This window comes from Molossus molossus, unplaced genomic scaffold (genome assembly GCF_014108415.1).
Source record: "Molossus molossus isolate mMolMol1 unplaced genomic scaffold, mMolMol1.p scaffold_m16_p_3, whole genome shotgun sequence".
NCBI lineage: Eukaryota > Metazoa > Chordata > Mammalia > Chiroptera > Molossidae > Molossus > Molossus molossus.
This window is the reverse complement of record NW_023425366.1, coordinates 53,349,400-53,366,442: the sequence shown is the minus strand read 5'-3', so window position 1 is coordinate 53,366,442 and position 17,043 is coordinate 53,349,400. Positions and strand designations below refer to the sequence as shown.

Here is a 17,043-nt window from a genome sequence, read left to right as displayed (position 1 = left end):
TGTTAAGCAGAGAGGAAAGCAAAAGGTAGAATTGGAAGCCTTGCTTTTTGTTTTTACACAGGTAATTTATGAAAACTTTCTTCCATTCTTTTTTTTGGTAACGATTTACCTTAGGAATTTAAATTAGGAGGTTAATGTCCTCTGTACTCTGTTTCTTAAACTTGTTCCGTCAATGCAATATAGGTTTAAGACTTTCCCAGGGACCTAAGACACTAAAATATATTATCTTCCATTTGTTTTCCTTCTTAGTCTTTGTTTGTTTGTTTTATTTTCCTGGGCAGGCAAATATAAAGGAGAGAACTCTTAAGCTGTAACATTTGGTTTTAGTGCTGTTTTCTTTCCTTGTTCCAAAAATGAAAGGACACATTCATTAAAATAAGATCCTATGTTTTTAGTTCTTTCTCTCTTTTTAACTTTCCTCTTGTTTGAAGTTAGTTCTGCCATGTGGTGGTTTTCAAGATGTTTATTTACTGTGAAACCCTTTCTTTCAAATGAATCTTGTGTTTAACCCTAATATATAAAACAGATAGACTGCAGAAGTTCTGGGGCCCTCTGGCTCCTGGGTCCTGCTGCCCCCTGGCTCCTGGGTCCTGAAGCACATCTGGGGCGGGGGGTGCTGGAGGAACCTGGTCTCTAATGCCCCGGCATGAGCACAGGATTAGGAGGGAGTGCCTGGTTTGCTGTCCCCAGTTTCACCACCAAGACTTTGTCACTTCACTTCTCTGAACTCAAGTTCCCTCTGTGATGAAATGATAGCTTTGCACAGATCATCTCTGAGGTCCGTTCCCCGGCACAGTCAGCACTGTGCTCAGAGAGCGTTGGGGCGGCGGACTCTGGGGACCGAGGAGTGTGCACCACGAGAGCAGGCCTGGCCGAAGGAAGCGTTGTCCTGTTCCAGGTCTTCAGTCCGTGCAGAGGAGAGCTTGGGAACCAAACCTGATCGGCAGCACAATTGCCTCTGAGAACACGTTTTCCAGAGATTTCAGTGTGGCATCTGTCACCTCTTTACAGAAGACTCTTGTGAAGAAAGTTATGAGTTGTTGTCTGTTACTGATTGTAGTCAAATGTGCTGGTGAGTGGTTAGTTATTAAGAAATAAAAGTTTGCTCTCACTAGAGAAAATCATGTTCTACCACTTTTTCTGTGTGTGTGTGTGTGTGTGAGAGAGAGAGAGAGAGAGAGAGAGAGAGAGAGAGTTTGGAAACGTCTCTGCGGCATAGTTCAAGAATCTGGAGTCAGTTAACACATTCAGTTAGAGGACGGGGGTGGTGAGGCCAAAGGCATGGTTCAGCCGCTCTGCGGGTCAGTCAGCCGGGTGGGGCTCTGTGGCCAGACTGGACTCTTAACCCCGACCAACGGCCTCTCACATGTGTGCTGTGGGTCACAGGAAAGTCAGAGCGTGTGGAAGGATATCCGAGCTCAGCTTTTCCTCCTGACCTAGCAGGGCCCTTGTCCTGGTAGCGGAGGGCTGGGCCTCTCATCTCCATGATGGAAGTACCCTGCCTCCGTCTTTGCAAGGAACATCTGCAACGCTGACCGTGAGCCGGAGGCTCCGTGTCTGCAGCTGGTGAATCTTTCCAACGCTGAGTTAGAATAGAGGTTATTGGAATAGTGCTCCATCGTTCTTGACGTGAATGTATCCTCCTCCTTACTGGGAATTGGGAGAAGGGCTGGCATTAGAAATCTGCTTCAGTTTTAACTCCTTCAAGTCCATTGGTCTCCGTAATTGCCCTTGTTTCTTCATTTAAATACCATTGTGTAATTAAAATTTGACACACTTGATTTTTATCTGAAACAGAATAGCATACAGGAATCTTAGGAAAGTTGGGAAAAAATAATATGTTGCCAATGTACACAATTCCCCTAAAGACTGGTTCTCTACCAGTCGATTTTTACTATTAAATAAACATGGAACATTTTCTCTTGTTTCTTAGCATAAATGAAGTAATGCCTGAGGCCTAATCGTAATTCCATTGTTGGCTGGGAAGCAATTAGATGTAGTTAAAATCTGTTTTCTATGAAAAAGAGGGAAGAAAAGTAGTCTGAAGTACAGTATCTCTAACACTTTTCTTTTCTTTTTTTGGGCTAATTCTTACCCAAGGATAGTTTCCCATTGATTTTTAGAGAGAGTGGGAGGGAGAGAGAAACATCGATGTGAGAGACACATTGATTGGTTGCCTCCTACGCAACCCCAACTGGAGCTGGGGATGGAACCTACAATGCAGGTACATGCCCTTGACTGGGAATTGAACCCGTGACCCTTCATTCTTTGGGCCGGCACTATAACCATTGGGCAATACTGGCCAGGGCTCTCTAAATTTTTTGATGAGAAAAGTATTAATTTTTATTGTACACAATCTGAACATTACAGAATTATAGAATTTGCACACCTTTTAATCTCAGCACCAACCAACCCCCACAGTAATCACCATCAAAATACTTTTAATCTAGTTGTGAAGACAGGTAGAAAAATTAGAATTTAAAAACTTTTGTTGGTCTTTATTCCCAGAATGAATTCGCTCCTGGTCAGTGTCTTCCACAGGATTTTAACACTGAGCGCAGGCCGACGCTGAGCCAAACCAGCCAGGGCTTGAAACAGATTTTAAGTGGAATTCTCATACAGGAAAACACAAGATGAAAGCAGGGATGTTCTCACTGTCGCTTCCTCCAGGGTCCCTCCACTGAAGACCCTCCGCTGGGCACTCACGGCGGCGCCTCGCCTGTTGCTTCAGTGGGTTGAGCGTGCTGAGCCTTCACCTCCTTGACAAACTCTTCTATATGGGGTACTCATGGTGACGTTGGTTTCCCCATCATTGACTTTGGAAGTTATTTTTAGTTAAGCTCCAGTTAGTCACAAACTTAAAAGCAAACCGCCTAAGTCAACCAGTGATTTTTTGTTTTTGTTTTTTTTCCTATCTTGAAATTGAACCATCACATTTAACTCAGCCTTTGAGTTTAGCTCGGTTGCCACATTTGTCACGACTTTTTAGTCTGTGCCAGGAAGTTTTCCTCCTCGCGGATTTAAATTTAAATCTGTAACTACAGTGCTTGCGCCGTGGCAGGCATTCATGTTCGTGGACCTTGCAGGAATGAGTATTTGTGTTCCTGCTTGTTTTCTTCCCCCTACTAGATAACAAAAAGGAAGGCTGCATTATCTCATGCTGTAGATAATGCCGAAGTGTCTCGTAATCTTTGCTCAGACTAGAGGAACTCAGAGTCCTGCAAAAGGGAAACACAGCGTTGTGTAAATGTGCAGTCCATGCTGTGCCCGGACCCTGTGACGATAAGATGGCACTAAAAATGGTCTTTCTTAGTCTTCAGAGGTGTTCATATATACGGTAAGCATTTATTGAGCACCTGCTGTCTAGCGTAGTTTGGCTAAGCCTTGAAGAGATAGAGATCAGATAATTCAATGCACTCACTCCTTTCATACACGTATCCCTACAAGGTAGATACTGTTACGTCTTACTGTACAGTAGCCAGCTCTTTCCTTACTTACATGACATGCTTTTCAGGGGTCATCTCACCCTTACCCGTGGCCTCAGTCACCTCCCATATGCTGATCATTTCCCAAATACATTGCCTGCTGTAAACTCCTTTCCTGTTGCCTCACCATTTGCCTACTGTAATCCCTTCTGCCTGGTTGCCCAACAAGGTACTTCAACCTCACCTGACTGCCCTCCGCCCCCAACCCCAGGTTTCCTATCTTGGTTGAGACATTATCATCTCCCACACATGTATTCATCAACTGATATTTACTGAGAACTCACTCTGTCTCTGGCACTATTCCAGATGTTAGGGTTCTATACTGCACAGACTAAAACATAGTAAAGACCTTGTCTTGATGGAGCTTACACTCTAGTGGACAAACAACTAACTTAAAAATCTATATCTAGATGTGTCTATATCTCTCTGCCCACCTATCTATATGGATGACTATCAGGCAGTGGTGAGAGCTAGAGAGGAAAATAAACGAGAGTATGGTGCTGGAGACCAGAGGCTGTGTTGTGTTCTCTTGTTTTAGCTAGGGCAGTCAGGGAAGGAGGTAGCATTGGAACAGAGACTTGAATGAAGTGAGGGGACACGCCATGTGAATATCTGTGATTTGAGGCGGGCCTGCCTCACCCTTCCTCGTCAAGGATTGAGTCATGGCCATTTCTGTAATATTGCCCGGGCCACACTTTGTAAATATTAGCCAGTAGATGGATGGGAGTCATTATCACCCAGTGCTGGATGTGACAGCCACGCCCAGAGCTCTGCATGAGCTCAGAGATGGGAGGGATAGGAAGAGGGCAAAGGCAAGAGGAAGTTTACAGAAGGCTTCCCAGAAGATGGCACTTGAGTTGGGTCTTGAGCAGAGTTTCCTCTGTGGAGTAGGGAGGACATAGAGGCGAACTGTCACAGGTGGACACCCTGAGGTCTCAACACTGAGCTTTGGGGGACACGGCATTAGATTTGGGGTCAGAGCAGGCCACAGAATGGGGGAGCACAGCACCATGACCTGTGATGGGGTGTGGTCAGCAAAACCCAGGACCACTGAGCTGGGCACAGGTGTGTTCTAAGAGGACAGCTTCTATTAACCTCACTTTGAATGCTGTCCTTGGGGAAGGAAAGATTAGAGAAAACCTCAGGTTTCTCCCCTTTCTCTCCTTCCCAGGTGCCTCCCGGAGAGTGTTCTTTCTCCAGATCCTCCCTATTCTGTATCCTTCTCTTCGGATTACAAAGACAGTCACAGCAAGGTTCTAGTTCTGAGAGCTGCCGTGAAAGCCTCCGCCGTCTTGGCCAGAGACCAGTCATTTCTGTTTGGAAAAAGAATTTTGCCATGTCGTGCCGCCGATCTGGGACCTGCCGTAACGCCTGACAGCTTGAGGGAGGGAAAGCAGGTCTCGGCCTTTGCTTCTGACCCAGAGCGAGGATGGGGGTCTTGACCACAGCAGGAAGGACGTGCTGTGGCTCTCCTAAAGGAGTGTGGCTCGAGGGTCAGCCTTGGTCTGGGCGCCCATTGGGAATGGGAGGACGTGGGGCGAGGGCGCTCGTCCCTGGAAAACTCTGGCTTCTTCCATGCACAACGTTGGCATTATTCTGATTTTAGTGTATTTGCCTTCATTTTCTCTGATTTGTCTGGGCAGGTTCCACCCTTTCCCACCCCCACTTTAAGATGTATCTGGAAGCCCTGGCCGGTTTGGCTCAGAGGTTAGAGCATCAGCCTGCGGTCCCGAGAGACCCGGGTTCGGTTCCTGCTAAGGGCATGTACCTTGGTTGCAGTTTGTCCCCGGCCCTGGTCGGTCGTGCGGGTGGCAGCCACTTGATGTGTCCCTTTCACATCGATGTTTCTCTCTCTCTCTCTCTCTTCCTCTCTCTCCCTCCCACTCTACCTGAACAAAAAATGTCCTCGGGTGAGGATAAAAAAAAAAACAAAACAAAAAAAAACATGTATCTGGAAGATTTTATACATACAGTAATTCAGTGATAAGATTTCTGTTATGTATAATAGTTTTTATTTTTTAATATTATTTTATTCTGTTTATTTGCAGTGTGTCTGTTCTCTGCTTACATAGCAGAGTGTTCTAGAAGATTCTAGGAGTAAGGGCCCACTTCATTCTCTCCCTGCTTAGGGATAATGGCTGTGCATTTGTTTTCCTTGTAGGTGGTGGCTCTGCTAAGCAGGCCTCACCACAGGACTGCGCGCCCAAGCGGATTTGGGATTTTTTTTTATTGATAAATTGTATTGTACATTACTGACCAAGACTGAGCACTACCACAAGCTTTATGCAAATATTGTATTAAAGTTTCGTGTACCTTTGTTCTGTTAAAATATAGATTTTTTTTTTTTTTACAAATTTCTTGAAATGTTTTTCCCTGGGGGTAGTAAGTGCTTAATCACATTGCTCTCTGCAGTTCGCGTTTGCAGTGATTTGTTCCCCTGAAATGCATTTAGGGGCTGTCCTCACAGGCCTACAGGTGGCCTCCTGGGCGCCGCGTGGTGATCGCGGCCCTGCTGCACCAAGACGCTGCCACCCGCTCACCGTGTTCACGTTTCAGCACAGCTGGACGCCTTTGGTTATGAAGACGTGAAACTTAAGATACGAACTGCCCAGAGGAGATTGCAGTGGCCCTGGGTGTTGCGGCGGGAGCAGGGCCGCCAGGTCCTTCCGCAGTGGGGGTCGGAGCAGGGGGCAGCGCCAGGGCCCGGGCAGGACTGCGGCAGCGGGGAGACCGCGTCCCTTGGCGGCAGCAAATAATACCTTGTGTGTTTGGGCCTTCCTGGTGTCTGGCAGGGACTCAGGTGCCCAGGAGATACTTTCTACTGGCCGGGATCAGATAGTGGACAGATACGTGTCGGTGCGTATGTAAGATAATGAGCACGGTCACTGCTGTAGACGCGGAGCCAGGCCTCAAAGCAAACTCGGGTTTCTCCCCTGGAGCGGGCCTTGCGTGGAGGCACACTCCCTTCTCTGGTTTCTTTCCTTCGTTTACGGCAGTTCCTTTCAAGGAAAGGCATTTGGAGTTGGCCTGTCTTGGTGGTGTGACAGTTCTGCGCCTTTACGAGCTCCACCTGTGCGAAGGCAGCCCTGCACGAGGGTCTTTGGGAAGAGTCGCTGGTCCCGCAGGTCCGCTGGCTGGCTCCTGGACTGGGCGGGGCTTATGCTGGACTGGGCGGGGCTTCTCACCGACCCAGCGGAGAGCTTGGCTCTGCTCGCCCCCAGGGTGGGCGCAGACAGCGTTCCAGTTGTTCCTCTGGAAAGTAATACAATAATTAATACATAACAACACAAGAAAAACCCTGTGTTTCGCGTGCTCACAACTGTAGACTTACTCGTGCCCCGCCCTGTGTGCGTTAGCCTGTGTGCGTCCATGATACCCTGTTTGGAAATCTTAATGAGTACTTACTTTCCTTCTCGTTTTAACCTTGGCAGCTGTTTTTCAGAAACGTTGGTCTGTTACTACTTAAAGTGTATGCCCAGAGTCTGAGTGCAGGCTGGGGAGAAACGTCAGACGGAACGGCTGGGCCTTGCTGCCCTGTGTGCTGCTGTGGCCTGTCTGCCTGCAGTGACCTGCCTCTGCCCATCTTAAATGACCGGTTCTCCTACCGGTTGGGGTATCTGATGAGACTTACACGTTGCTGGTGTTCGACAACATTCACAGCAGTTTCTGTCTCTGAAAAATGATCATGTACCTGTATTCAAGGTTTTGTAAAAAGCGAGAGAATTAAGAGCAGTTGTCATCTGGAGGAAGGTTTCTCAGAAGTACCTAAAGTGCTCCTTTAATTATGCACACTTGCCCCTGTCACCGTCCTCCACCATCCATATTTTAAGGATATTTCAAGATGGAAGGAGTTCACTGAGGGTGGTCCAGGCATTTTGAAAACACAGCCACTGAAGGGTCCCCTGTGTGGACGGTGTGGGCATCACTCCGGCTTCTTCCATGCCAGCCAAGTCATCCTCACTATGGAATTTTTGCTGTCATCTTGGCTTGATGGTTTCCTCCATCCTAATAGTACAGTATTTTTCTCTTCCTCATATTTTGCCTTTGACTGTCCTGATGCAGTCATCCAGTTGTTTATTCAGTAAACATCTATAAAATGTCCACTCCGTGCCTCGCACTGTGCTGAGTGCAGAGATAGAGAGAGGAGTAAGCTAGAGTTTGTTTTGTTCTCAAGGAGTTTCTGGTCCAGCAGATTTACGGGGAAAGGCTAACAATTCTGTGAATAAACGTGGTCCTGGCTACATGTGTATAACAGTAGCAGTGTTTTGATGCACAAACCTGATGTGTTGAAAACTGTTGTGTAATGAATCTGACTTGTTGCTGGCACATTAGTAGGCTAGTCTGTTGAACCCAGATAGGTAAAACTTACCCCTCATGTTGATGCGATTTTTGAATCAAGTAGTTTCTCCTTCCTTGAGTAAAAGGAAGTTTTTGTGATTAACAACAGTTGGCTCGTAGTCTGTGAGGTCTCTGGAAACTTGAACTTCAGTCATTCACTCGGGCTGAGTGGCAGGGCCGGCCTCGCAGAGGTTCAGGTTGCCAGCATTCACTGGAGTGAGCTAGCGCCGCCCAGCATTTGGCAGCCTGCCACCTTCTCTACTTAGGAGACAGTTTCGGGAAATTTGACACCCTCCTGTCCTTCTTTGAAAATCTTGCAAGGTTCAACTGGCCTGCAAAGGCTGACCCATTTCTGTGAAACTCCGGTTGTCAGACTCAAATGTGAGGTTATCCTGGACCTTTTGTCAGAATAGAGTCAGTGCATTTCATTGACTTTTTAAAAAAACTACCAGCCTAGTCTTTGAGAAATTTAAACTCTAGATGCAGAAATGGGACACTGATCTTTGTGCTTATTATGCTGTCACCAACTCCCCTAAAAATGTGAACCTCTTTCCTCAAGTGCTTATTGTATCAACAGACCACAGGAAAGCAGAATGTGGACAGTTAGTTACTCGTTAGCTGACACATGTAAGCCGAGCATTGGAGAGTGTCTACTGCACACATAGACGAGTGCTTCTCAGTGAGGTGGGGGGTGAGAGGAGAAGGTCTCATATAGTATTTTGCTTTTAGCTTCTCCCCTTTGGTGTTCATTTCCATGCTTCAAGTTTTGGGGGCCCATCCATGCCCCTTTCCTTGATGAGTAAGTTTGATGGTTGAAAACCATCATGTCTTGGTTGTTGCAATATCACCTGGCTGGAAATATCCTGGACTTGGGAATCAGAAGTCCTAGGTTAGAGCTAGATTCTAGCATTTACTAATTGTGTGATTTCACGTAGGTTGTTCACGTTCCTGGTCTGTAAGATGGGAGTAATAAATTATGTCTGCCCTCACCGCCACTCTAGCTACCCTTTTACTCACACATAGTGTGGGTCAAATGAGAATATGAATTGGAAAGTGTCATGTGACATACGCAGGGCTTTGCCATGGGAACTCCCATTCCCGCCCTAGATGGGCATAGTGAACTGTCTGTGGCGAGGGTCATGGAAGGACCCCGTTAGAGGACAGAGACTTTCCCCTTCTGTGGCTTCTGTGATCCTGAGCAGATGTCTCTTAACCTACCCCAGGAGGCAACCTGGACCACTGAGGGGTAACTGTGTTTAATTTGACTTTCTTTCGTTAAGTTGAAATCTATTCTTGTAACTAACTTCCAAGATAATTTACACCTCTCGGTTCTGGTTTTATGGAGTAATATGAAACAATTCAAATCAGTGCATTTCAAGTCATACAAAGTTATCATTGAGAAAGGGGCCTTACAACTCGGCTTCCTGTTTTTGGCGATTCAGTAAATGAGAGCTGGCGCCTCTCCCGTGGGTGCTCAGGCGCTCGGTGCCTATTGTTTTTCCTCCGGATCTCCGGAAATGGACCAGAAGGGCATGAGACTCACGGGGAGGTGAATGGGAAGTAAACATTTTTGACAAAAAAATAATGGTGATTTTCATTTATTTTAGAATACAATACTTGCGAGAGTAAATGATACCTCTATGTATCGGGCTATGAATAATTAAAATGGCCAAGTAGCCTACTAAACTGTAAGTGTGACTTTGGGGAAATCAATCTTTACTCCTCAGAGGTTATTTCTCTCAAATTTAAACTGGGGAAAAAATGTCTGCCTGTACTATATAGTTGTTAGGATGAAATGTGACAATATACATGGATTCAAATCTTTACTTACTTGCAGCCATCTAATTTTTGGAAAGTTCTTTAAAGATAAAGTGCTTCTTTATCTTTAATTTGGGGATAATACAAGCTGGTACCTACTTCAGTGGTTTTGTGTTTTTGTGGGTAGTAAACAGGTTAATTTCCATCAAGTACATAGAACAGTGCCTTAGAGTTGATGCCTAATGCAATCACTACTGTTTTGTGAACTTTCGAGGCTCTTTGACTTAGTACATGTTTAGTCTACTATATTTTTTGAAATAGCATTTTTTTAAAATAAAAATTACTGCCTTGGCCGGTTTGGCTCAGCGGTTAGAGCGTTGGTCTGCGGTCCAGAGAGACCTGGGTTCGGTTCCCGCTAAGGACAGGTACCTCAGTTGCAGTTTGTCCCCGGCCCCAGTTGGGGTTGTGCAGGAGGCAGCCACTCAATGTGTCCCTTTCGCGTCGATGTTTCTCTCTCTCCCTCTCTTCCTCTCTCTCCCTCCCACTCTGTCTGAACAAAAATGAAAAAATGTCCTCGGGTGAGGATTAAAAAAAAAAAAAAGTGAGAGTTAAAATAAAAATTACTGTAACATCCTATTTAATGACCAAACTCAATCACATAATTGGCATGAGATTTGACCTTGTTGTCAGAAAAGCTTAATCATGATACTGAAACTTATTCCCAAATGCCTTTTTTTTTTTTTTCAGAGTTTAGGCCAAATTTATGTAATCCAGGGAGTGCTTTTGACCAGCAGTGTGAGTTTAGAAAGCTTTAGGTGGTCGTCAGCATTCGACCCTGCCTTCCCTTCTTCCTTAGGGTCTTGAGATCTTCTTAATGTCTAGAGCTCTGCTTATGTTGTATGTAACAAAAGAGACTTTTAAAATGTTGTCTTTGATTTTGAGCTGTGCTAGTTCAAGAATTTTTTTTTTTGAATCATTTAACTTGTAGAGGTAATGAAATGTTGATCAAGAACTCCATTTATAACGAACCCATTCATAATAATCCTAGTGGCCTATTTCCCAGAAGCTACTTCCAGATAAAATTACTGATCATAACTTCCCAGGACTTCCCCTAAAGGGGTAAAATAAAATTGGGGGAAATGCTTGGAATTTAACTAATAATTAACTTATTAAGACCCATGTTTTAAAAAATCGCAACTCCTCTAAGCTATTATAACAAAGGACCTTGTGAGTTCAGAATTCTTTTTTATATTTATTTTTTATAAAGTGAAACCCAGTGACTATTGTCCAGTATCTTCAAGTTTGTCACTGAACTAAAATAATTTCTTTAGATAGAGGAGACTTTTAAACCTCAGGTCCAATTTGGATGAATGCTGCTGCTGCTGTTAACCTAGTCATCTGGTTATAAGTATGGATATTAGTGGCCCAATACTGTAGACTTTCATGATCAAAGTTTGATGATGGGTGTATAGAAGATGGGCATGTGGCCTGTTTTCCTGTCTATCAATGGGATCGAGACTTTTGAATGTTTTTTGTCTTATCCATCTTACATGGAGTTAAAAATTCTCTCTTCATTCCTAATTGTGTTTTTAATATTTCTTGAACCTTAGACCCCTCATTTCTAAATTTTTACTTATAGTCTATATTCCATTATAGTCCTAAATAGCATGATTGGACTAATCATTTTGAAATGAAAAAATTACTTTGAAACATGCCACAAGCACAAGTTAATTGTTATCTGCTAGTCAGTTTCTTTTCCAGTTTTTCATTGAGGACTGTCAGGTTCCTCTCTGGGAAGTGATGAAAGACTGTGTTGTGGCAGGGGTGCTTCCGAGGGGCCACACGGCAGGGAAAAGAGTGCTCCTTGGAAACCCTGGATCATGTGATCCTGGGGAAGGCTGGCTGCTTCCTTCAGCATCAGTCTCTCCTGTCAGCAGGCAAGCCGCCTGTCTGGAGCGGGTCCAGTCTGGTGCCACACAGTCAGGAGCACGGCAGATTTCCAGCAGATGGTTAGCTGGTATTTCTTGTGAGAAATTTGTTCCATTTCTGTTGAACATTTCTAAGCAATCCTGAATAGTCATTTTGGGATTCTCTGTTTGTGAATTATTAATAGACTTACAATTTTTAATGTTACTTGAAGGCTCTGAGAACAGGGAAAGGAATACTTGATTTCTGAATAGACTAATCATTCAATAAATTCTTACTTCCCAGTTGCTCTGTTTATTGTTAAGAGTTTTAATGACCATTTTTTTTATTTCTCCAGTCTTTGACATCCATGTGAATTTAGCTTTTTTTTTCCCCTCACCTGAGGACATTTTTCCATATTTTGTTCAGATAGAGTGGGAGGGAGAGAGAGAGAAACATCAACGCGAAAGGGACACATCGAGTGTTTGCCACCTGCACGACCCAACCAAGGCCAGGGACAAACCACAACCGAGGTATGTGCCCCTAGCAGGAACCGAACCCGGGTGTCTCTGGACCTTGGGCCGACTCTCTAACCACTGAGCAAAACCAGCCAGGGCACATTTAGCTTTTAAAAGTTAATAGCACCCTAGCCAGGTAGCTCAATTGGTTAGATACGCCAAGGTTGTGGGTTTGATCCCCCATCAGGGCACTTAAAGAATCCACCAATGATACATAAGTAAATGCAACAACAAATCTCTCTCCCTCCCTCTCTCGTTTTCTCTCTCCCTCCCTTCCTAATTCCTCCCTCCCCCCTTTTCTCTTCTTCTCCTCTCCTCCCCCCCTTCCTGTCTCTTCCTCTCTCTCCCTCTCCAAAATCAATCAATACAATTTTTTTTAAAAAAGTTAACAGAGTAACTAAAAGGATATAAAGTGCTGCCGGGATAGTTTCCTCATTCACAATATCAGATTTCACTCCTTAATTTGTTTCTGGATTTTGAGCCTTTATGCTTGTTATAAAGTGCCCCCGAGGACGCAAGTCGCATTTTCAAGTTGAGCCTTTGTGAGGGGAAAGGAAAGGACATTAAGGGTGCGTGCTCTCCGTGCACCTTCCCCACTGCCCTCTGTTTTCCTGGCCCATCAGCGGGCTGGGCCTTGGCTGGTGCGCCAGGGCTCCTGCTGGCCGGGTGCTAGTGCAAACTGAAGGATGTGCTGCTTGGGAACCAGTATTTAAAACAGCACATATTCTAATGAGATGTCAAATTATGTGGTGTCTTCTTTGTGTTGTTTTATAATAATCCAACATTTTGTTTGATTTGTTCTTCCAGGTGGCATTTTCCTGAAATTGTTCATTGAGAGTTCCCAGCATTCCTGCAGATACACTAGGTAAGAAAATGAAATCAGATACCCTTTTTGTCTATGATTCTTTGGAAACACTTCCAGTGGGTAGCAACTTATTTGAAAGAGGTGTCGTGTTTCAAACTTTTGGGCCCTGAATGGTAAACACTAGGTTTTTTGGGGGGGCTGTAGGGGGAGGATTGAAACACCCCTTGATGAGCATACACGACTGTTGCAAAGAACCCTGTAAAGTTTCATAAATGATATGAAATTTAATGCTGTAATTCCCATGCTTCAGTTCTGACATGATCTGTTCTGTTACCATTCATAAAATAAAATATCAGAACTCTTTATAGTGAGTGTAGCTGACGAAATTGTCTCCTTTTGAGCTTCTCTGTGGACCATTTCACTGTTGGTTGTCATTTCTCCCTGAACTGTTTCATGACTGAGTATCCACTTAGGTGGAGGAATTGCCTAAATAAAAGTTGAAAACACTTGTCTAACAGGTGATTTATGGCTAACTCTATGGATTTTAATTTATAAAGGTCACTTTTGGAAAATATTAGTAACAATAACGGAGGTTGAGCAGGCATTAGAGAAAATCAAGGCCTGGTAGGGGCCTCCTTATGAACTTGAGGATGTAGCTCAGGCCAAAGCAGTTGGAACACTGTGGATTTGGGACCGGCTGATACCCTCCTACACGGGAGGGTCTGCCACGTGCAGGGGTGTGTAGGGTACTTTTACAGACACCATCTCATTTGTGGAAAGGTGACCTTTTTAGCTTACAGATTCTAGAGAAGGAAAAATTGATCTTATGTCATAAATTGAACTATTGACTTCTCAAATGTTATTCAATTGTTCTAACAACTACCGCTTGGATTAGATTAGGAAACTTGGTTCTTTTTGTTTTGTTTAATGGGAACTATAAACACTTGTGAGTTATGAAATTCTTCGAGCAAAGTTCTTTCTCATGGGAAATCCAGGGCTGACCTGAGACAGGTGGGTATCCTGAGAGGCTAGTCATTGGCACTGTTACTGATCATCTTTAAATATCTGCTCTATATTTATTTAGTGGAGGTGGGAGAAACGGATTTTTCCATTAATAAAGACTCTTAATAAAAAATTATATACCTTTTCTTGTATATTGAAAATAAGGAACTTATTGCATGTAATTTTCTGAACCAGGTGTTCATAAACCTGTCTAAAGTTTGGCTAATAATAACACTCTGTCATGTGTGGTTCACATCCAGAATTTCAGGTGCCTGACAGCCAGGTGACGTTGGGTTGGTAGTGAGGCCTGTATTTTACTCATACAGTTCTACCAGGGAAAAAGCCTCAACAGAAACGGCTCTGTACTGGGAGGAGTGTGTTTATTTCTGCTCAGAGGTACTGTCTGCTTGAATGGAAACAGGACCGATCACGGTCTTGCCCCTATGTAAGGAGTCGCATGTTCACCCCTGAGTTAAGTGGCCCCATATTTCCGATGTGGTCCAGGGACGACTTAGTCCTCATTGCGGCTGTCGCCCTGGACCACTGCCAGGCTGCTGTTTAGCCAGCTCAGGGGGAGGCCAGTTCCTCTGTGCAGGGGCTTCAGGAGCTAGGTCATGTTCACCCTCGAAATCTCTCTCTGAAGATTTAACCAGGTAGAACCCACCTTCTCAGTGTCTTTTTTATTCTTGACTGTGAATTCATCCTATAGAAATACGATAGAACTTGAGCAAGTTGTACAGACATAAGAAGGGCCATTCTGAATTAGCAGCATCTGAATTACAGAGAAGTCTTGCTGTCTGTTACATACAGTCACTCTGTTGTAGCAACTGGTGGGAGGTTTCTCTTGCTGCGGTGGGGGGAGAGCCTCGTTGTCAGGCATCCTAGGCTGCCGCCTGCCCCTCAGGATGCAGACCTGGGTGGGGATCCCCGCTCTGGGCCAGTTGGCTGCGGGACCTAAGGCAGGTTGTTTTTACCTGATGGAACTTCCATCTCTTATGTGGATACAGCTTCCTCCCAAAGCACTTTGGAAAACTGAACAGGGCAAAGATGGCAGTGTGTGGGGTACATAGCAGACAGCCACGTCCTCCCTGTCCGGCCCCCTGATACTGGGCATCTTGGAAACAGCACTGGACGCGGAGCGGAGGGACTGCTCCAGCAGGCGCCTGTGCACCTCACTGGGAAAGGGGTGAGGCGACCCCTGCTCGGTTCTGCCTGCCTGGGAAAACTGGGAGAAGCTTTGAAAAGCATGAATTTAGGGTATGTGTTGATATTAGGGAGCTTCTAATGGCCACACTCTTTTTTTTTTTATATGTAGTCAGAGCTTCCTGGGCTTGAGTCCCAGCTCTACACCTTAGAATTAGGTACGAGAACTTGCAGAACACCCTCTCTGGCTCCCACCTGTCTCACAAGAAGCAGCACCGAGTGAATCTCGATAAATATGCTGATACATTTATCAGGACATAAGAAGGGAGGCAGAGTATTCAACAAGAAAAAAAATCTCTTGTTTTAAAACCTCTTGAGTTTGAATTTCGGCTTATTGAGCTGCCTTTTATATCATGTTCCATTAGTTTAGACCAGGGAAGATCATCTTTTACCTGAATAAGCGGAGTGACCACATCCTGCCAGGTGGTACTCCCTCATCGGAAGCAGGAAGTTAGTCGTCTTGGGTTTTCTTCATGAGTGAACAGATCTATCCCCCCCTGGAGGAATTCTTACTAGAATTGGCCAGGGCGGAGGCCACTCCCCACACTTGGGTCTGGAGCACTTGGAATATGCTAGTGTGACTGAGGCACTGAATTTTTAATTCTATTTAATTTTAGTCCACATAAAACTTAGAACTGATAGTTAGAATCAGTTATTGGAAAACTTTTAAATATGTTTGGGACAACTTGGGTATGCAGATCTACTTTTTAAACTGTAAACTTTATGAAAAGTTTAAATAAGATCAAATATTTCTGATGAAATTAGTGCCTGAATTGAGGTGTGTTGTAAATGCAAAAACACCAGATTTTGAAGTATTACTATTGGAAAAAAATAATGTAAAATAGTTTTAATACTTTTCACATTGATTATATTGTTGAAATGATAACATTTTGGATATTTTGAATTAAATATACAGGTTGGGGCAAAAGTAAGTTTATAGTTGTTAGTATACGAAATAGTTTATTCTTATATTATTATTTATTATATTATTTTATACATGAGCTACCATAAATCTATTTTGTATCTGTGGAACCAGAAATACGGACATATATTCCCAAGGGAATTACTGCTGGTTAGATGTTTACTTTTCACCAGTGTATGCATGGAATACAAGAAAAGAAAACAATTGAGGTTATAAGTGTGTTTGTTTCACATTCACGCCCTGGGTGACGCTTGAGTAGTGCCACTTGAGAAGTGCTTTCTAAGACTCAGAGTCATACAATCTGGGTTTGAGTCCTGGCTGGGTCACAAGGTAGTAGAGGTGAGGTTTTGTAACCTCTCTGATTCTAGACCTGTGTAGATGAGTCACTTTCCTTGTCAAAATTCTGCCACTGCAAGTACTTGTTCTGTGACACCTGCAGTCCTTTGTGTGATAATGATGACGAATGCATAGCCATCCTCACACTTTTCCAGGCTGAGTGAGTGAGTGAAGGTTTATGTCCCTGTATTGTAAGCTCTGTCCAGGAATTAAGCAGAATTGATATTTCTGTATTAAACAGAAGCCATTATCAAATTTCATAAAGAATCTTTAGCTAAAGAAAGGTGGCTTTTCCTTGCATATCGTTTGACTGTTATAACATTGAGGTTTTTTTTGTTGTTGTGTTTTTTAATCCTCACCCGAGGATATTTTTCCATTTATCATCAGATGGAGTAAGAAGGAGAGAGAGAGAGAGAAACATCGACGTGAGAGGGACACATCGATTAGTGCCTCCTGCATGACCCAACCAGGGCCAGGGACGAACCACAACCAAGGTACAAGCCCTTGACCGGAATTGAACCCGAGACTCATTGGTCTGCGGGCCAACGCTCCAACTACTGAGCCAAACTGGCCAGGGCTAACATCGACATTTTTAAATTCCAGTTTTAGAGTATAGAATCCATTTCCACCAGCATCTTGGAAGAAGATAATTGGGGAGGGGAACCAATAAGAGGGTGTAAGCCTTCCTCCTTTACTCTGGGTAAACTGAATCAAATATGAGGTTTCTGAATAGGAAACTGATAAGAATAAAGTGGGAATAAGACAGTGAAT

The 17,043-nt window shown here is 44.2% G+C and overlaps 1 protein-coding gene across 1 annotated transcript in view; it reads left to right on the top strand.

Moving 5' to 3' along the window:
* LHFPL2 (LHFPL tetraspan subfamily member 2) overlaps positions 1–17,043 on the top strand; it is a 140,682-nt gene that overhangs the window by 51,379 nt on the left and 72,260 nt on the right. The window contains exon 3 of the mRNA XM_036278785.1: positions 12,812–12,869. The gene's annotated coding sequence lies outside the window, so the exon portion shown is untranslated. The remainder of the gene's footprint in view (positions 1–12,811; positions 12,870–17,043) is intronic.